This window comes from Lipotes vexillifer, unplaced genomic scaffold (assembly GCF_000442215.2).
Source record: "Lipotes vexillifer unplaced genomic scaffold, Lipotes_vexillifer_v1.1 scaffold1109, whole genome shotgun sequence".
NCBI classification, from domain to species: Eukaryota; Metazoa; Chordata; class Mammalia; order Artiodactyla; family Lipotidae; genus Lipotes; species Lipotes vexillifer.
In genome coordinates this window covers 426,349-449,200 of record NW_006791562.1, presented here as the reverse complement: position 1 = coordinate 449,200, position 22,852 = coordinate 426,349, and positions in this window count along the sequence as shown.

Sequence of the window (22,852 nt, the reverse complement as noted above, 5' to 3'; positions counted from 1 at the left end):
CGGAGCGGCTGGGCCCGTGAGCCATGGCCACTGAGCCTGCGCGTCCGGAGCCTGTGCTCCGCAAATGGGAGAGGCCACAACAGTGAGAGGCCCGCATAACAAATAAAACAAAAAAAAAAAAAAAAAAAAAAAAATTAATTTACTTGCCATAATTCACATAGTTGTTAGTAGGACCATATATTTTTTTCCCAGAGCCAACCTTCATCAACTGTGCTCCTCTCTCTTATGAATCATTAGCCTACTCTACTATCTCCTCCATCCCCTTACCCTATAAATAAATATAATTTTCTTCTGTCTTTCTAAACTTTTTCAAATATTACTAAATTGTTATTTGACATACAGTGCATATAACATTTTATATTTATTTACATCCCAATGCTTCTCTATAAAGGTTGAAGATGTCTTGTAACACAGATGCCCAAAAACATTAATATAGAATGAGGAAATTAGGATTGGAGCAAATATGTAATCAGCGGTGGCTATTGATTAAATGGAGTGTGTTCTGTCTCTTTATATGTATACACACATGCATATGCACATTTATATTTCAATACATGCATATGTATATAATACAATATATATACATATGTCAGTGTACAGTGTGTGTGTGTGAGAGAGAGAGACAGAGACAGAGAAAGACAGAGAGAGACAGTACTTGGCAGGCTGGTAAGCTCTCTGTATGATTTGATACTGAGCTTCTTGGGAGTCAAGGAAAAGATAAGCAGGATGAATTATATAGCTTTCATAGTGGGGATGGAGAAAGCAGATTAGCAACTTAGTGGAAATAAAATATTTTCCAATAATAAGTTCGACAAGATATCTCTCACATTGTGTTTTTTATATACAGATAGATATAGATATAGATATAGATATAGATGTGTATTCTCCCCAGGGTCTCCTGTCTGGACATTTTGGCAATGGACTTCTTTGTATGGGTTCCAAGATAAATGTGCCTTTGAAGAAGCATTTCCCTGCATCTAAGTGTGGGTTCCAAGTTCTTTAATGTTTACTAAACAGTATAATTTTGCTTGAAGGTTAACTTGATAACTTAAAGATTTATGTTGTAATATCTAAAGCAACCAGTAAAAAAGATGTGCACCTAAAAAATCAATACAAACTTGTGCTTCTGGCCAAAAGAATAATGAGATAGGATTTCCCTTCCCATTTGAAGAAATTTTTTTTTAATGGACAAAGTATAGGAAACAACAATTTTCAGACAAGTTTCAGGCAATGCAGGAGAGTGATCCTTGAGATAGAGGAAAGAAACAAATAAAACCCTACAACAGCTCAGTTTAAGATCTGGAGAAAAATTTCTAGGCTGCTGTGAAAGAGGGTGATCTCTGGAGGAGCTAAACTATTTCTCTGAGAAAAAAATACAGAGCTGGAAGTCTGGAGAGTCCTATGTAGCTGGAGATCACAAGGCAGACCTCCAAGGAGATCTTATAATTATCAGAACAATGTGGTATTGGTTTAAGAATAACCAGATTAGTAAAACAGCATAGAGAGTATAGAAATTAACCCATACATATATAGACAACTGATTTCGACAAAGGCAACTGAGTGAGGAAAGGGTAGACTTTTCAACAAATGGTGCTACAAACATTGGTTTCGCATATACTGAAAAAAAATTACCTTTCATCTGTATCTCATGCTATATGCAATGAGAAGGGGTAACTGTGGAGGTCAGGACAGCCAACTGGATGTTTAGAAGCATCACTTTGACTAGACCTTGCACACAGCCTGCCCTCTTATAGTGTATTTTCTCGTTTTATTGGGGTTATTTGCTCTGTGTTCGGCTAACAAAAGGGAAATATAAGCTGCAAAATGCCAGAATTAGAGATAAGACAGAAACCATAACTGAGACCTGAAAGCTCAGCTGAAAGGAGACTAAGCATAATGGCTCTTATCCTTTTCTTTTTCTTTTCTTTCATAACTTTTATTAAAGTATAATATACATTTATTAAAGTATAATATACATTTAATGTTTACTAAACAGTAAACATACATAAGAAGCACAGCTCTTAAGTGTACCGCTCAAGGAATTTTCACAAACTGGACCCCACTACGTAAATCAGCATCGAGATCAAGGAGAACAACTTTGCCGGCGCACCTAAAGCCCTTTCATGCTTCCTTCCCATCTCATTCTCCCAAGGGTATTCACTGTCCTGACTTCTCACAGCATAAATTTATTTTGCCTGCTTCTGAGCTTTATATATTAAATGGTAGCGTTGGAATTCCCTAGCGGTCCCGTGGTTAGGACTCTGCACTCTCACTGCCAAGGGCCTGGGTTCGAACCCTGGTCAGGTAACTAAGATCCCACATGCCACGTGGCGTGGCCATACAATACAATACAATGAAGCATTCAGGATGTATTCTTCTGTCTCGGGCATCTTCTATTCAGCAATATATTTGTATGAGACACATCCATAGTGTTCCACGTAGCTTGTTTATTCTACAGCTTGTTCATTGTTATTGTTTTATAGTATTTCATCATATGATTAAACCAAATTTACATATTCATTCTATAGTCAGCAGACCACCTGGATGGTTTCCAGTTTGGAGATATTGCAAAGACCGCTGCTATAAACATACTTGTACATATCTCTTGGTGAACATATGTAAGCATTTCTGTTAGCAATCTACCTAGGAGTGGAAATTTTGGATCATACACTATGCAGTTGTTCAGTTTTTATAGAAATGATTGCACAGTCTCCAAAGGGGTTAAACCAATCCTGTGCTCTTTGCAATCAATGCCCTGCAAACGGCCAGGTACCAGGAAAATTATGAATTAATTTAGAGGCATATTGAATCTGAGATCGCTGTGGAACAACAGTCAAGGGGAGTTAAGAGTAACTGTTGGCTCCAAGGGTGAGAGACTCAGGAGAAAGATCTAGGTTAGATGTAGTCATCACCTAAAGGTGACAGAAGGAGTCACAGAGTCAGCTGGAATCCCCCAAAGACAGAGTGAGGCAGGCAAACCAGGAGAACCAGGAACAGGACCCGGTACTCAGGGGAAGGCAGGGGAAGAAGAGGACCAGGGGGAGGCTAAGAAGTACCTTCCTCACTAGCAGCTACCAGGGAGTCATATGAGAGAACTGGGTTCACTCTGTGCTCTTTGGAAACTGACGGGGTATTTAAGGAGATTGATTATTTTACATTTCCTGCTTAGATAATATTCTGAGCCATATCCCTGGAGCTATTTTGTAGCTACTGAAACCCCGACCAGGTGGAAGACGTTAATTACATGATAACCAGACCGAAGCCATGACATAAGCTGCCACAATTGTGAGAACTGGCCTCAAAGAAATGGAACAAATCGACCCTGGAACAGAAGACTAGCTGTACTTAAAACAATCAAGATGATGGTGACCAGACCATGGCATGACCAATTTCAAGATGCCTTTACTTTGAGCAAAACATTTTCCAGACTGTGTAATTACTCTACCTTCCTTACTTATTCCCCTGCTTTTCTTTGTTTTTTTTTTTCCTTTTTTTCATGTTCAGTATGGGAAAGTGCTATCCACAGAGAAGAAATTGCTTCTGGGATCAGAGTAGACTTTAGCTAGTGTTCACCACAAGAGCTTGACTTACTATAATGGGGTTTAGCATCTTTATGACCCAGCTAGCCTCTGAAACCTATCCTAGACCAATATTTTAGGCTGGTTCCCTTCTAACCTCAGTGAATCTCTCTATAACGTTGCGGATGGAATCCATTAGTTCAGACACTTAAATGCTGCAAATTCTTCAACCTCCAAAGGAGGAGTGGCTGCTACCCTTGCGATTGCTATCTTCCTTGAAGGCTGCAACAAGACGAGGAAGAGGAAAAGAGCATATGTATAATTTACTGGGGTTTCCTCCTAAGCACCATGATAAAACTTAAGGCTTTTGAGAATTCAAAGATCAATGAAACCTGGTCCCTTACCTCAAGGGACTGACGATTGAATGAAAGAGAGGGCAAACACACAAGTAGCCCCAGTACAATGTAGAATGAAATAAATACTGCAATAGAAGCATAAGCAGCATGTTGAGGAAATACCCATGAGAGAGTGTCTCCCTCCCTAATTCTGAGTAACAAGACAAGCTTCCCTAAAAAAGTAAAATTAACTTGAAAAATGAGTGGAACTCTACCAATAGCAGGAGCCTGAGGAAAGAAAGCCGAGATGTAAAAGTGTTACCAAAAGTGGTGTCCAGGGCTTCCCTGGTGGCGCAGTGGTTGGGAGTCCGCCTGCTGTTGCAGGGGGCGCGGGTTCGTGCCCCGGTCTGGGAGGATCCCACATGCCGCCGAGCGGCTGGGCCCGTGAGTCATGGCCGCTGGGCCTGCGCGTCCGGAGCCTGTGCTCCGCAAGGGGAGAGGCCACAACAGTGAGAGGCCCGCGTACCGCAAAAAAAAAAAAAAAAAAGTGGTGTCCAGCTGCTCGCCGCTCTAAAGCCGATACTCGAGATGCAAGGTAGGTGAAGAGGAAAGTTTGCTTTATTCCGGAGGCCGGCAGCCAAGGGGGAGAGGGCAGACTCATGCCCAAAGGCCGATTCCCTCCACTGACAATCAATGGGCAAGAGCTTTTATAGGCAGAGGGAGGGGGCTACGTGCAGAAACAGCACAGTCAGCTCTGACAGGCATCTTGAAATTGGTCATGCCATGGTCTGGTCACCATCATCTTGGTTGTTTTAAGTACAGCTAGTCTTCTGTTCCAGGGTCGATTTGTTCCATTTCTTTGAGGCCAGTTCTCACAATTGTGGCAGCTTATGTCATGGCTTCGGTCTGGTTATCATGTAATTAATGTCTTCCACCTGGTCGGGGTTTCAGTAGCTACAAAATAGCTCCAGGGATATGGCTCAGAATATTATCTATAGCCCTTGAAGAGAAACTAAACGTCCTTGACTTTGTTTAATGACTAAACTATTATTATTTTGTCTTATTTGACTTCCTTCCTTTGCTTCTGCATTTTCTCACTTCTCTGATTAAACTTATTCTTTGGCTAAAGATTTTCTACAGACAAAAGGCGGGCTGAGGACATGGACTGGGGGGAAGGACCACAGGGTCCTGCTCTGTTTCAAAAGTACTTACCTGATACACACCAAAAGGACCAGCACTTTGTGTGGTCAGAACAATTGTTCTTAAAGTGTGGTCCCCAGACAAGCAGCATCAGAATCACCTGGGAATTTGTTAGAAAGGCAGAATTTCAAGACTCCATCCCAGACTCACCGAATCAGAAACACTCGGCATGAGGCCCAGAAACATGCGTTTTAACAAGCCCTCCAGGTGCTTCTGAAACACACTTAGGTTTAGGAACCACTGGGATCAAGGGTACTGTGCATGGAGTGATATGACGAGAGACGAGGATGAAAAGGAGTGATGAGTCTGGATCATGGTGAGCTTAGAACACAAGCTCAGGGGTTGGGATTTTATTCTACAGGCAATGGGGAGCCGTTGTAGAATTCTGATCAAGGGAATGATATGATAAAAACTGCTTTAGAAAGAAAAATTTTACAGCAGGTGGATGATACAGTGACAAAAGGAGTAATTGGGTGTAGGGAGAAAATACTTACAAGCCTATAATTGGAAATAATTGTGAAAGAGAACACATACTGCAGTCCAAGAGGTGAACATAAAAGTCATCATTATCTTTAAGAAAGAATAACTCTAAAGGAATATATGTTCACAGTTTGGCTCTACAATAGAAGATCCCAGACCATTGTGCTATTATACTAGAAAGAAAACAAACTGACATTCTAGAACTTACTCAGTATTAAGCACTACTTTCAGCATCTTGTATGTTTTATCTTGTATAATGTGCGCATCAGCCTCAATCTGAATCTTTTAGCCACTGCCCAACGTCACAAAGATAGGAAATGACAGAGTGAGACTTCAAAGAGCTAAGAAGTGAATGAGGTATAAAAGCAACAAACCCAGGACTGTCACAAAACTTCTTTTTCTTACACCATAAGGACAACATTAAGCCTCACTTTATAGTCTTTGTGGTCATTTGACTGCAGCCCATCCCTATGGTAGTATAAAGACACGGAGAAATAAGTCCAGTCCTTGCCTGTGATTTTCTCATACTCCTTCCACTCACCTTCCACCCAATTTCCCACATCCTCATCAAAAAGAATTATGAAGCTCTCTATCCCTTATGCCAGCCACGTAAGCAGTTTCCTCAGCCTATTCTCATATTGAACCCTAACATATTGAACTCCCACATTGAAACTGCTGACACATTTTTCAGCCTCCTGGTGGTATCTTAAATGACAGAGATGGATGGAACCTTGGGGATCACGTGGTCCCATCTCATCCCCACCCCTCATTTTATATACATAGGAACGAGAGCCCAGAGAGAGCAAGAAATTTCCCTGGGCATTCACAGAACTAAAACCAGATTTCCTTGTTCAGAGCCCTTTCTATCTCACCATAATCTGTTTTGTGAAATCTTCCTGCGTCATCATTCAGCTTCTAAAACAGTGGCTGACACATAGAAGATACTTAATAAATATTTCCCGATGGAATGAATGAAGTCCTCATCAACTAGTCCCACTTAGTACTCTCCAGCCAACTGCCTCAACCATCCTCAACTTTGCTCTTTCCATTGCCTTCAGAGCTTAACTGGCTCCTCCTCCTTGCAGCTCACAGAGAGAAAATCATAATTCTTATTCTTTAACTGATGCCGCACTGAAAAGAACATCATTTCATTCTTCAAATTAAAAAATAACTCATGCACTTATTTCTATATTAGAAAAGCTATCTCTACTCTGAATAGCCATGGGGGATGGGCAAGGATTTCCATTATTTTTCAAAGGAAAGCAATTTTATTATTTACAAGTGCCAATAGCAAAATACTACATGCTGTGATAAATAAGTGCCCTGGGTTGGGATTGTACACTGAGAAATAATACGTTTATCAACGTGATTACTTGTAAATAGATGTTCCTAAAGGACCTAAAAACTAAGTTTCCTTCAGGGAGATTAAACATCTTTGCTGGCAGCAGTTTAAACACTTGTTTACGCAACTACATTATTTGACCTACCAACACTCATTACATTAGCCCATTAACTGGAATATTTAGAAAAATATTCTCATTTATCCTATTTTCTGGGGAAACCAAAGTAAGTCCTTCTTTAACTATAGGTCTCTTCTACTTAGAAAGCCTGGAAGTGGGTTTGGATTTTTCAGTGATTAGGATCTAATAAACAGTAAGTTACATGAGGTTTTTCTTTCATGATTCAGGACTTTGTAGGACCTCTGCATCCTCATTATGACTATCCTTTGGCTTTCTCCTTCTTTGTTCCCTTATTTCATTCAATCAAACAATATTTCTCAGCAGTTATTATTTGCCAGACCCTGGGCTAGAGACTTGCAGAGCCAGCTGAGCTTCCTCCAGCCCCTCCACCCACACATACACTGATTCAGTTCCAGATGCAGGGATTATCCATCTAGAACACGTGGGAAGTCACGGCCCTGACCGCATCCCAGACTGAAACCAATAGGAGGGCAGAATGGTGGGATGCCCTCTAGTTGAAGCATGTTCAGTTTAGATCAGCTCAGCATATATTCCTGAGGATCTTTTATGGGCCACACCCCAGGTTAAACCCTGGAAACTAGACTTTTCCTCAAGAATTTAGTGGGGGATATAGATGAGATGTAGATGGTTAACCTTTGAGACTAATATGCAGAAAGGCTATGAGGACCCTGAGGAGAGGCACCTGAGCTAGACTGGAGAAGTCTGGAGTCTAGAGCCTTCTAGTGTGGGAGGTCAGAGAAGTCTTCCTAGATGAAGTGCCAGGGATGAGTAGGAACCAACTAGTTGAAAAGGGAGGCATTTAGACAGAGCAACTGTATGAGCAGAGACCTGAAATCTATGAAGATAATTCTATTTGGCCTTGGAAAGTGGTGATAAGGGCAACTGTTTCAGTAATGAAGCCATACCAGGTATTCCCAGCAAGGGATACTCTGTTGCCATCATAGACTCGTTCTGTGAGAGCAGGGCGTAGGAGGAGGGCACCCTCTCCAAGGGTGCCAACAGTATTCAAGTTATGTTTTTACCTCTTGAAAATGCATACGGCTGCTACCACAGCAGGGACTCATTTCTTATTTTATGGATTCTTTAATGCAGACTTTCTCAAGGTGTAGACTGAACCTCACATGCATCAGCATCCACACCGAGCACTTTTTTAAAAATTTGGTTTCCATTGACCATTGTGTATACTGGCTGAACCAAAATCTCTAGGAGTGCGTACAAGAATATGCATTTTTCAACAACCATCCAGATGAGCATTTACACACAAGAGTTTGGGAATCATTTTCAATAAGGTTAGAGCAGGGATTCTCAATCCTAGGTAAACATTAAAATCACCGGGGGAGCTACTAAAACAAAGCAATGCCCAGGCCCCACCCCTAGATTTTCTGACTCACATGATCTTGGGTCAAGATAGACATTGGCATTTTTCAAAGTGCAGCAGGTCATTCTGATGTTTGACTAGAGGCACTCAGATGAATATTTTGAGAGTAAAAATGGAGACAGAATGTATCAAAATTTGGGGAACATATTAAAAGCAGTGCTTTTAGGGAAATTTATGGCATTAAAGGTGTGTGTTAGAAAAGGAAAAATGTCTCAAATCTGTTATCTAAAATTTTACCTAAAGGATCTAGAAAAGAAAGCAAAAAAAATCCAAGCAAGCAGAAGAAAGGAAATAAGAGCAGAAATTAGTGACATTGAGAACAGATAAATAGACAAAAACTATGAAACACATGGCCAGTGGTTTGATGAAACCAAAAAAATTGATGGACCTCTAGCCAGACTGAGTGAGAAAAAGAAGACAAAAATCTCATTTAGAAATGAAAGAGGAAACATCATTACAGACTTAAGAAACATTAGCAATTACAACATAATAAGAGAATACTACAAATAACTCTATGCCCATAATCTCAACAATTTTGATGTTGTGGACAAATTCTTTGAAAGATGCAAATTGCCAAAGCTCTCTCAAAAAGAAAAAGGAGAGCAAGAAAACCTAATTAGTACTATGCTTCTTAAAGAAATTGAATTCATGATTTTTTTAAAAAGGAAAGGAAAAAAAAACCTCCTGGCCTAGGTGGCTTCACTTGTGAATTCTACTAAATATTTAAGGAAGAAATAATACCAATTCTATACAAACTCTTCTAAAATTATTAAAGGGGACAATACCCAACACATTTTATTCAACAAGCATTAACCTGATACCAAAACCAGACAAAGATATTACAAGAAAATAAGGCTACAGACAAATATACCTCATGAACATGAACATAAATATCCTCAACAAACTTCCAGCAAATATAATCTTAAAATATATAAAAAGAATGATACATCATAATCAAGGTATTCAACCTGGCTTAACTTTCAAAATTCAATCAGTATTCACCATAGGAATAGACTAAAGAGGAATCAGGGGCTTCCCTGGTGGCGCAGTGGTTGAGAGTCCGCCTGCCGATGCAGCGGACGCGGGCTCCGCGGGCTCGTGCCCCGGTCCGGGACGATCCCACATGCCGCGGAGCGGCTGGGCCCGTGAGCCGTGGCCACTGAGCCTGCGCATCCGGAGCCTGTGCTCCGCAACGGGAGAGGCCACAACAGTGAGAGGCCCGCGTACCGCAAAAAAAAAAAAAAAAAAGGAATCAGTATATCATCATTTCAGTAGATGTAGAAAAGCCTTGATTAAATTCAATATCCATTCATGATAAAAATTCTCAGAAAAGTAGGAATAGAACAGAAATTCGTCAGTCTGATAAAGGCATCCACAAAAACCTTAGAAATAACATCACACAATATTGAAAAGCTGAATCCTTTCCCACTAAGATTAGGAACAAGACAAGGATATAATGCTCTCATTAATCCTATTAATCACCGTACTTGAGGTCTTAATTAGTGAAATAAGGCAAGAAAAGAAGAAAAGTTTGGAAAAGAAGAAATAAAAATGTTTCTAATCACAGACAACATGATTATCTCCATAGAAGACCCCAACGTATCCAAAAAGAAACTACTGGAGCTAGTCAGGTCACAGGATGTAAAGTCAAAATACAAAATCAGTTGTATTTCTTTATACCAGCAATGAACAATAAGAAATTGTTTTTAAACTACCATTTATATTAACATCAAAATCATGAAAAATTTAGTTATAAATCTAACAATACGTTGAAGATCTGTATGCTGAAAGCTACAAAACACAAACAAAACCAAGAGGATAAAATTAAATGGAGAGATATGCCACGCCCATAGATTGAAAATCAGTATTGTTAAGATGTCAATCTCTCCAAAATTGATATATATATTCAATGCAATTCCAATCAAAATCCAACAGGATTTTTTTTTGTAGAAATCAACGTGCTGATTCTAAAATGCATGTGGAAAGAAAAGGGAAACAAAATAATCAAACATTATTTTTTTAAAAAAACAGTTGCAGGTCTCACAATATCTGATTTCCAGACTTACCATAAAGTTACAGTAATCAAGACAGTGAGGTGTTGGTATAAAGATAGATATACAGATAAATGAAACCAAATAGGTGGTCCAACATGAAGACAACATATATGATCAATTTATTTTCAACAAAGACATAAAGGCTATTCAATGAAAAAAGATTTGTCTTTTCACCAAATGCTACTTGGAACAATTGGCTATCTGCATGCAAAAAAAAAAAAAAGAAAGAAAGAAAATGTACCACGATTCCTACCTCACAATGTACACAAAAACTTAACTTAAAATGGAGCATAAACCTAAAAGCCATAAAATTTTAAAACTTCTGGGGAAAATATTTGTGACTTTGGATTAAGTAAAGAGTTATTAGATACATAGTATACATACAAACTGGCCTTTGCACACGAAGGACAAGGAAAGCCCCAACTCCAGACTGGTCAGAGGTAGGTTTAGTAAGCAAGGGAGCTTACATACCAGGCTTGTCTTTGGCAGCTACGAGATGAGTAGATCCTGCACCCTCCCACCAGAATCTTAAAAGTTTACAGAGATGCCTTAACAGGGTTCGGTCACATATACCATCCAGATGGACTCAATGACACATTGGTCTCTCAAGGCTGCATCCTTGAAACAGCTCCTAATGTGGGAATGGTGGGTGGAAAGTACACTCCAAGGACAGGGGAGGGGGTGTGGAGGCTCCTATTACTCAGGTCCAGCTCTCTTTAGGGCCAATCAGCAGTCACTCTCAATGGCTTCCTCCAACAATACACCATCAAAAGCACAATGCATGAAAGAAAAATTGATTAATTGGACTTCATAAAAATTAAGAATTTATGTTCTTCAAAAGACACTTTTAAGAGAATGAAAAAACTCACACAAAGATTGAGGAAAAACTTGCAAGTTACAATTCTGATAAAAAGAACTTCATCCAAAATATATGAAAAACTATCCAACCTCAACAATTAAAAAGCTAGAAGTCCTCTAAAAATAAACAACTAGGGAATTGATAAAGTATGGTCCAGCCATACAATGAAATAACACTCAATAATAAAAATGAACAAACTAGTTATACACAGAACAATATGTATGAATCTCGAATGCATTATGCTGAGTATAAGAAGCCAGATGCAAAAGCCTACATACTGTATAATTCTATCTAACGAAACTATAGGAACAGAAAACAGATCAGTAGTTGCCAGGATCTGGGGGTTGGGGTGACTGACTCCAAAGTCACGGGAAAATCTGGGGAGATGATGAAACTGTTCTATATCTTATCGTGATGGTGGTTACACAAATGTACACATTCATCAAACTCACAAAAGAGTGGATATAACTGTGTGTAAGATATACATTAATTTTTAAAAAATTGAATGAAAGCTATAATGCAGCTATGTATTAACATGGGGAAATGCTTGTGTTACAAAGTAAATGGACGAAGAGAACATAGGGTATGTTCTCAACTACTGAAAAGTACTCAGGCATAGAAGAAAGGATGAAACATTTAGCACAATTTGAACGATTATCTTTGTGTGTAGGAATACGGGTATGTTTTTCTTTCTTTTTTTTTGAATTTTTGAATTTTATTTTATTTATTTTTTTATACAGCAGGTTCTTATTAGTTATCTATTTTATACACATCAGTGTATACATGTCAATCCCAATCTCCCAATTCATACCACCACCACCCCGAGCCCCCCGCCACTTTCCCCCCTTTATTTCTTTTAATTAACTTTTTGTGATATAACTTTATAACAATAGACACAAATTTATTTAAAGGAAAATTGTAAAATTGTACATAAATGTGAGGGACCTTTTTAAATGGCTGTCCATGTGTCCTGTAGCTCCTTGTGTCTGTTTCATCTGTGTGCCCATCGCTTCTGTATGGCATACAGCATAAAGCAGGTGTGTATAAAAGCAGTGAAAGCCCTTTGAACACGGAAAGTCTCACTCAGGGATGCCCCTTAGTTGAAAATTTCTTCAATGGGCATAAAGTGATGCTTTTCCCTTTTATTCTATTCCTGACCTTCAGTGATCTTTCCTCTGCTGACTGGGCACATGCAAGTCTTCATTTTAACTGCTGATGAAGTCCGGCTGTTTCATAGCTGTGACAGCAAGGCCGGGGCAGCAGGTGGAAGAATGTGATGTCCTCTTTCAGAGCTCATTAAATCATGGAAAGGTGGCCCAAGTTTCATATCCTACCCGCAGACATTAGTTGAGCACGAATTTGCATTTCTTCCTCTGGGATTAGTATTTAATAGTATATTTTAATATCTAACTTTGAGGTGATCCACATATATCTGTTAAATGGAAGTGAAAGAGCACTCATTTATTATCGCCACCAGCCAGGCTGTAAGCTTCTGGAAGGTCTATGTATTTCTCTGATGCAACACCCACACGGAGCATCCTCTGCTCTGCTCCATTTCTTTCTTCTTCATCACCAGCAAATATTAATTGGGCATCTACTGTTGGAAGAAGTGGTATTTGGTCCTAAAGAGGTGGCATTTGGTTCTAAAGAGGCTATAGGATGAGCCAAAGAGGTACTGGCCGTAGGGAACTCACAGTCTAGTAGGGATAGAGACACAGTCACACACACACACAATCAGCAACAAATTCTGATGTACAGATGAGAACAACAAATGCATAAGTACAAGAGAAAGACTGAAGGGGAAGAAACCCAGTAACTAAGGTAAGTTAAGGCAGGGGAGAATGGATTTTAAAGAGTCTTTTTGTTTCTTTGGTTGTTTGGGGGTTTGGGAAGGGAGTTTGGGAGGTGTTGTTTAGATTTCAAAGAGTCTTGATGCCAAGCTAATAAGTTCTGCCTTGTCTTTTGGTTTTAGAAAAGCACTGAACTTTTTCTTCAGGCTTATGAGCAAAGCTGTAATTTTGGGAACATTATTCCAGCAACCTGGGCTGAATAGATTGGGTGAACAGTAGAAATGAAAATTTCAAGAAAACGACTGGGAGGTGAAATTGCAGAAATCTCTCAGAAAGAAAATAATATATCAACTAGGAGAGTGAGGTCCTACTGTACAGTGAAACTACAGTAGCAAAAGTAAGAAACTATTTTGCCATTTATAGAGAATTGCTCCATTACGACTAGAGATCAGGAAAAATGTGCGGAATACATAGGATATAAGGCCTTCTAGGTATTTGGAGGCTGATTATAAAGCGATTTATATGTCATAAAAAGAAATTTGAACTATTCAGTGGGTAAGAGGGAGCCATGACAGGCTTTAGAGCTGGAATGGGCATCAGGCATAACTGAACTTTAGCAAGGTTCAATTCTGAGCAGATGCAAGATGAACAGGAACATGACTGTGAACTTCCCACAGTCTGGCAGGTGCTGGCATAGCCCTGAGGAGGTTACTTCCCCATCTGCACTTTCAGTCTAGCCTTAAGACTTTCTGCTTTCTGTAGTTGCCCATAAATTATGCCTGACTTGTGGAGCCAGCCCTCATCCCACATGCACACAGTCTGGCTGTGTGTGGGAGGGATGCATCTTTTCTAAGAACCATCAGGCTCATGGGAACTCACAGGCCCAGGAAAACCCAGGCCCTTATCACTGCGACCAAATATATCCTTGCTCTCCCAGATGCTGAGTCTTCCTGACACAGACTCCTGGGTTTAAGGAATGCCAGTTTTTTACCTGCAAGTAACCCAGGCAAGCACCACTGAGGAGTAAGGTAAATGGAATACTGGCATCCTTTACTCCCTGTAGACTTTGGGTTTGCTTATGAATATGCAAATTCTCTAAATCCAACAGACATTCAGTTATCAGCAGTGTTTTTGAGTACCTACACTGTGATGTATTTTTTCCAATGCAGGGTTTGTGGGTATTTAAGAAGACTTCTGTTGACTCCATCTGGAGAGCAAAGAATCCCCTCCCAATTTACATTTCCTAAATTTGAGTTTTTGCCTGTCAGCTTTTTTTTTAAGTAACAAAAGATGTGTAAGACCTGTGCACTGTTAACTACAAAATATTACTGAAAGAATGAAAAATAGCCTAAATAAATGGAGAGATGTAACACATTTCTGGGTCAGAAGATTCAATACTGTCATTAAGATGTCAGTACTCCTCATATTGACCTGTAGATCAAATACAATCCCAATCAAAATATCAAGAAAGTCTTGTTTGTTGCAACTGAAAAGCTGATTCTAAATTTATAGAGTAATATAAAGGGTATACATGGCCATATCAACTTTGAAAAGAAGAATAAAGTTGTAGCTCTTCTACTACCTGATTTCAAGACTTATTATAAGCTACAGTTATTAAGATAGTGTGATATGGCATAAATATAGACATAAAGATCAATAGAACATAATGGAGAGTAAGAAAACATATAGAGACAACTTTAAATAAGGTATGGCTTCTGCCTTCAAGGGGTTGAGAATCTATGTGGAGATTCTGAGCACATAAAATATTAGAATTCAGTGTGATAAATGCTGCCAGAACCCAGATAGAGGGTGTCTAACCCAACTGAGGGGATCTAGAAATTTTCCCTAAGGGAGATGCTGTCTGGGCTGAATCCTGAAAGATTCAAGAGTTTGCTAGATGAAGAAGAGAGCAGCATTCTGGGTAGCAACATATAGGAAGGAGCAAAGGCACAAATGGATATAAGACAATCTGGTACCTACCAGTTATTCCCCACAGGTTGGCAGTGTGGAGAGGTGAGAGACAACAGGAAAACCATCAGTCTCATCGTGACAAGCCTTATGCACTGAAAGAGGGGGAATGGAAATTTATTCCACAGATAATCAAAAACCATTGAAACATTTTACACGTCTTGTGATATGGTTATATTTGAGTTTTGACATACTACTCTGTCTTACTTTTACTAGCAAGACCAGTTAGGATGCCATTCTAGAAGGGACATAATGGAGCCTTAACATAAGGCAAAGGCAATCAACTATCAAGTATGAAGCAGATTGTAGAATCATCAGAAAGCATAATCGTGAGGATTTGATAACTTATGAGATGTGGGGCTGAGAAGCGTTAGAGGAGAATGACTTACAGTTAGTTTTCTCCCCTCTCTTTTCTCAGGTGTAACTTAAAGTCTCCAACTTTACTTAAAAGTAAAAATCAGGGCTTCCCTGGTGGCTCAGTGGTTGGGAATCCGCCTGCCGATGCAGGGGACACGGGTTCGAGCCCTGGTCCGGGAGGATCCCACATGCCGCGGGGCAGCTGGGCCCGTGCGCCACGACTACTGAAGCCCGCGTGCCTAGAGCCTGTGCTCCGCAGGGGGAGAAGCCACCTCAGTGACAAGCCCGTGCACCACAACGGGGACCCAACGCAGCCAAAAATAAATAAATAAAATAAATTTTAAAAATTTTTTAAAAAGTGAAAATCAAAGCCCTCTTTCCAATAGATGATCCTAACAAGAGCAGAAACTGGTAGGAAACATTAAGGCAGGGCATCATGCCATGCAAATCCCATCACAATGTCCCATATCGCTCTGGCTGATATGTGTTTTTTCTGCTGGGAATCCTTAGGTTCTTCCCACCAAATGACTAGGAGAGCATTTACTCACTGAAGGTAAAGAATGTCTGATTCTAAAAAATAAACTCAAAATGGATTAAAGACCTAAATGTAAGGCCAGACACTATAAAACCTTTAGAGGAAAACATAGGCAGAACACTCTATGACATAAATCACAGCAAGATCCTTTTTGACCCACTCCTAGAGAAATGGATATAAAAACAAAAATAAACAAATGGGACCTAATGAAACTTAAAAGCTTTTGCACAGCAAAGGAAACCATAAACAAGATGAAAAGACAAACCTCAGAATGGGAGAAAAACATTTGCAAACGGGCTTCCCTGGTCCGCAGTGGTTGAGAGTCCGCCTGCTGATGCAGGGGACGCGGATTCGTGCCCTGGTCCGGGAAGATCCCACGTGCCGCGGAGCGGCTGGGCCCGTGAGCCATGGCCGCTGAGCCTGCACATCCGGAGCCTGTGCTCTGCAACGGGAGAGGCCACAACTGTGAGAGGCCCGCGTACCGCAAAAAAAAAAAAAAAAAAAATTTGCAAACGAAGCAACTGACAAAGGATTCATCTCCAAAATTTACAAGCAGCTCGGGCAGCTCAATATCAAAAAAACCAAACAACCCAATCCAAAAATGGGCAGAAAACCTAAATTTCTCCAAAACCGATATACAGATTGCCAACAAACACATGAAAGGATGCTCAACATCACTAATCATTAGAGAAATGCAAATCAAAGCTACAATGAGGTATCATCTCACAGTGGTCAGAATGGCCATCATCAAAAAATCTACAAGCAATAAGTGCTGGAATGGGTGTGGATAAAAGGGAACCCTCTTCCACTGTTGGTAGGAATGTAAATTGATACAGCCTCTATGGAGAACAGTATGGAGGTGCCTTAAAAAACTAAAAACAGAACTACCATATGACCCAGCAATCCCACTACTGGGCATATACCCTGAGAAAACCATAATTCAAAAAGAGTCATGTACCACAATGTTCATTGCAGCTCTATTTACAATAGCCGGGACATGGAAGCAACCTAAGTGTCCATCGACAGATGAATGGTTAAAGAAGATGTGACACATGTATACAATGGAATATTACTCATCCATAAAAAGAAACGAAATTGAGTTATTTGTAGTGAGACGGATGGACCTAGAGTCTGTCACACAGAGTGAAGTAAGTCAGAAAGAGAAAAACAAATACCACATGCTAACACATATATATGGAATCTAAAAAAAGAAAAAAAAAAAAGGTTCTCAAGAACTTAGGGGCAGGACAGGAATAAAGATGTAGATGTAGAGAATGGACTTGAGAACTTGGGGAGGGGGAAGCGTAAGCTGGGACGAAGTGAGAGAGTGGCATGGACATATATACACTACCAAATGTAAAATAGAGAGCTAGTGGGAAGCAGCCGCATAGCACAGGGAGATCAGCTCGGTGCTTTGTGTCCACCTAGAGGGGTGGGATAGGGAGGGTGGGAGGGAGATGCAAGAGGGAGGGGTTAAGGGGATATATCTATATGTATAGCTGATTCACTTTTTTATAAAGCAGAAAGTAAGACACCATTGTAAAGCACTTATACGCAAATAAAGATGTTAAAAAAAAAAAAAAAAGAATGTGTGATTCTACAATTGTGCTTGGCCTCAGTGTGGGTTAAAATGAAAGCACTCTCAGCCACTAAAAGGACACATAGATACACCCCAATCCAAGCTTCCAATTTTCCCTTTCCGAGTAAAGCTGTGAGGCCCTTGCTGGTCTGCAAATGATTTATCTGCCTCGAATCCTGCCAGACTTTGGCCCAGCTCTATCCAGACCTTAGACTCTAAATGGCTGAAGAAATAACAGGAAAGGAGCAGAACTGAAAGGCCACTGGGCAACTGTTTTCCTTTAGTTCTGTCTGAACTGAATAATCAGCCAACTGGGGGTCAGCCCAGCCAAGTCCACCCCACATTTTATTACTCAGTGAGACAACTCATGTGACCTAAACTCAGAGCAGTCGCTGGGGCTGGCAAAGTTCTCAAGAGCCTAAGGCCCCACCGTATATGTTTCCTAGACCTACCAATAGTGCTGTTTATGTCTTGCTAAGCCACAAAGAACATTCCATTGTGCAAAGTCCGCTTATTGCAAGTTTGGGTTTTTGGGGGGTTTTTTTTTAAGGAAGGAAAAAGAGAGAAAGATGAAAACCTCGGTGATCTCTCATTTGCCTGATTCTGACAGGGATCTTTGTTATTTACCAAAGCCTATGTGCTTTCCTAAATTTCCAAAGCCCCTGCAGTTGGAGGAGGCCAAGTAACTAGTTCTGACCAATCAGCACTGAGCAGAAGTGACGTGTGTCATTTCCAAGCTAAAGCACTTAAGAGATAGTACACAGCCTTCCAGCTCACTCTTCCTCCACCAGCTGACCTGGATGCCAAGTTTTGCACATGGTACAGCTGCCAGATACAAGAAACTGAAGTCCTTAAGTTATGGTTTAAAAATGAATTGTCCCAGAGAGCTACCAGACTCATGAGTGAGAAATGAACCTTTATGTATTGAACCACTGAGATCTGGGGGCTTGTTTGTTACTACACTAAAGCCTAGATTAGTCTAAGAGATAATGAGCAAGAAATCAAGACGTAGACTGAGACCTTGGGTTGTTACAAATAACTTCAATTACTGAATCAAGGTACAGTAAGAACCCAGCAATAATCCAAGCCAGGTCAGAGCTGGACTCAAGCCAGCTTGCCTGAGTACAGAGCCTCCAGTCTCTTCACCGGATTGCCACCTTGGGGCTTGGCTGCTCCCAGATCCTCAGACAAGTATGAGCTGGGGATGGGGCTAAGTAGTCTATAGGACAGGTAGCCTGGTGAAATTAGAGCACAACAGAAGGGGAAACCCACAAAAGAATCTTTTCTGTGTTGCTAGGAAGTTAAAACATACGCACTTTGTTCTTTACCATAGTTACACAGCCAACACTCTGTGTGCCAGGTACGTTTCGAGGTCCTATGGTGGATATAACAACTAAGCTAGAGCCCTGTTTGCACTGAGCTTACATCCCAGACTCAGTGTGGCAGAAATTGCACTGCACCAAAGGCTAGGATGCCTGGTGCTTTAGTCACAGCTTTACTCTAACTGTGACCTTGGGCAAGACTCCTCCCCTATCTGTGTTCCATTTCTTTGACTTTAAAATGGAATATTCAGACTTAATAATATCTAAAACACTTTATTACATAGACTATCTCTGAAGGACTACTTGAGGGCATAAGAAGAAATTGCAAGCCTTCTGGACAGAGAGTGTTTACACCAGAAAGAGTATATAGAAAAGCCTGAATAGCTAAATCAGAAAGCTTCTGAAAACCTTGGCCATGCCTCTTTGCCCAGTTTTGTAAAGCCCAATGACACCATTGGTTCTTTAAATGTGTCATATTCAAAATATTCTCCTTTTTCTCTTTGGATAGATATAGAAATTCCCCTTGGTATGCTAGCTAACTTTAAAAGCAATCATTCCTAAAACATACTCAAAGAAAGACACCTTGAGAAGGCATGAGCTATTCTCTTATATCAGATAATTGGCTTCAGATAATACCTACCTGCACTGAATGAGAATCATGCCCTCAAGGGTTTCTATACCGATCGACTACTAAACTTGTCTTCAGAGATTTTTAACTGAAAAATGCATTGCGTCTGTAAACTATTATGCTAGTATTGATTTTTTTCTGTCTATATAAAAGTTCCCCAATTTCCCAGTCACTTGCTGATCAACCTGGTCTTTTTTATATACCTAACATCAGCTTAATGCAAAGTCCTTACAGTGAATTTTGTTTATGTTCCTCAAAAGGAACATTCTGCCTTTTATAAAAGAATATTGTCTGTGAAAATACAGCAAGGATGGCTCTTATACATGATCTACTACCAAAATTCAATTCACATTCGGCCTGGTGCCTTATCTCTCCTCACAATCATCGTACAGTGCAGAATAGTGAAAAGAACACAGGTTTTGTTGTCAGACAAACCTAATGTTTAATTCTCAGTTCAGAAATTCATTGAGTGTATGAAGCTCAGCGTGATCCTTAAGCTCTCTGAGCCTCAGGAGAAGTGGCATGCCAGCATCTTGCACAATTTTATCAAAATTATGTGACTACCATATATTTGGTGTTCAAAATGGTATCTGTTATTAAGAATGTTAGAACTGAAAGCATCTCACTTAGTCTGACTTCTCATCTTACAGAGGTGGAAACAGGACTTGAGAGGAAAAGGAACTTGCCTAGATCTCTTGATGGTTTTAGGATCCCTTATAATTCTGCTACTGTGTCTGCTACTGGTGGGCACTGCTGTAGCCCAGATTTCACCAAAGACATCCTGATTCAGTTCCAGTGAAGACATTTGCATCGATATTTTACTGGTCCTCCCTGCTTCTCTTGTTGGCTCAGAACATCGAAAAACACTCTGCCCTCCGGGCTCCCAGAACCTCTCACTCCTCTGGAAGGTCCGGTCTGTCTCAGGAGATCTTTGTCTCCTTAGTTTTGGTGTTCCCCAGGGTTTCATCATGGGCCACTGTCTTATTCACTCTGTAGAGTTACACTCCCATTTTCCATACCTCCTATGATAGTGACTTCCAAATTTGAACCTCCACCGCAGAGCTCTTCCCCCAAGCTCTAGACAATCGTCTCCAACTGGACTTTCAACATATCTACCTGGGTGTTTCCTATCCACTTCACTTTCTACAGCACTGGATGTTAATGGACCCCACTAAGTCCATGTATGGACTCCTCTTCAGCTGATGGCTCTACCGTCCACCCAGACACTTGATCAAAACACTTAGGACTTTTTATGGCTGAGTAATATTCCATCGTATATATGTGCCACATCTTCTTTATCCTCTGTCAATGGACATTAGGTTGCTTCCATGTCCTGGCCATTGTAAATAGTGCTGCAATGAAAATTGTGGTACATGACTCTTTTTGAATTATGGTTTTCTCAGGGTATATGCCCAGTGGTGGGATTGCTGGGTCATATGGTAGTTCTCTTTTTAGTTTTTTATTTGTAGTAAGATGGATGGACCTAGAGTCGGTCATATGGTGTGAAGTAAGTGAGAAAGAGAAAAACAAATACCGTATGCTAACACATATATATGGAATCTAAAAAAAGAAAAAAAAAAGGTTCTAGTGAACCTAGGGGCAGGACAGGAATAAAGACGCAGATGTAGAGAATGGACTTGAGGACATGGGGAGGGGGAATGGTAAGCTGGGACGAAGTGAGAGAGTGGCATGGACATATATACACTACCAAATGTAAAACAGATAGCTAGTGGGAAGCAGCCACACAACACAGGGAGATCAGCTCGGTGCTTTGTGACCGCCTAGAGGGGTGGGATAGGGAGGGTGGGAGGGAGACGCAAGAGGGAGGGGATATGGGGATATATGTATACGTATAGCTGATTCACTTTGTGATACAGCAGAAACTAACACAACATCGTAAAACAATTATACTCCAATAAAGATGTTAAAAAAAAAAAAAACCTTGACTCATTTTTTAAAAATTCTTTCACAGTCCATACCACACCCTGATCTTGCACTAAATATTTCTGAAATCCGTTCTCTTTTGTCCATCAATACCTCCACTGCTCTAATTTAGGTCTTTGTCAATTTCCTCTGGATTTATTTCCCCATTCCCCCTAAATGGTCTCCCTGCCATGAATATACACACTTCACATCAGTTGTCCACAGCAAAGAGAATAATTTGCCTAATACGGGGCCACTCCAAGTGTGGTCCTCAGACACGGGAACAGTTTTCTGGACATGACAAAATAAGAAGCTTGTGCCAGAATGTACATCAATCACATCATTGATCTTGCTACTTAGTTCAGCTGACTTTTTTTTTTTCATAGCAAGACATTTTCCATGAAAGAAGCAGAGTGCTGATACACATGCTGCCACAGGCTTCTTATATCATCACAGATCAGCACGTTGAATAATACTGATCTCAGAAAGTCCAGGTGACCAGTGTGACATGTAAGACCCTCTAAGTTCTGACATCTGCTTCTCTCTCCAGCCCCGTGTGTCACTACGCTCAAGCTCCTCTTTTCTGCTCCTGCAACGCTGACCTGCCTCTCCTTCTCCCCTTCTCTCAGCCTACGGCCACCCTCCCCAACCATGCTTACACTTGCAAGAAATACACAATGATGGGTTTCCTTCAGAAAGTCTTTCTATCACCAACATCATTCCCATCTTTCTCCTCCTGCTATTTCCATTGTATGTTATGCATCTCATTTGCTATACTGATCACATTGTTTTAGAATAATTTATATGCTTCTCCCAACCAAAATGTTAACTCCTTGAAGACAAGATCTGTATCTTACTCATCTCTATTAGTCAGACAGTATAATATATTATTGTATTATACTACTATATAATTATTATATTGTATTACTCCACTAACTGAACTCTGAAATCTCAGTAGCTTAACAACATTAATGTTCATTTCTTGATCACGCAAAGTCCGATGCAGGATATTTCTAGGCAGACAGTTATCCCAGGTTGCTGTCCTCCACGTGGTGATTCAGGTACCCAGACTTTGTGGTCTAGCAATGGAGCTGACTCCGTGGGCCTTGGGGTCCTTTCCTGGATCTTCTGCATTCAGCTAGAGATGATATAAGAGGGAGAGAGAATAATATCACGCAAGATATTTTAGGGGCCAGGCCTGGAAGTTGCTTCCATTACTTTTGCTGAAATCCATTAACCAGAATCTAGTCACGTGGTCTCACATGACTGCAAGTGAACTAAAAAACACCTGTGGGCCCAGGAAGAAAAGGAAACTGGTCTATGAGCACCCAAGCCACACCATCCCTGAACTTCCAGCATTTATCACAGTGCTAGGCATAACATTGTGGGTTCTCAAAAAAAAAAAAAGAGTTTCTTAGTAAGTAAATGACTGTGTTCTCACTTTT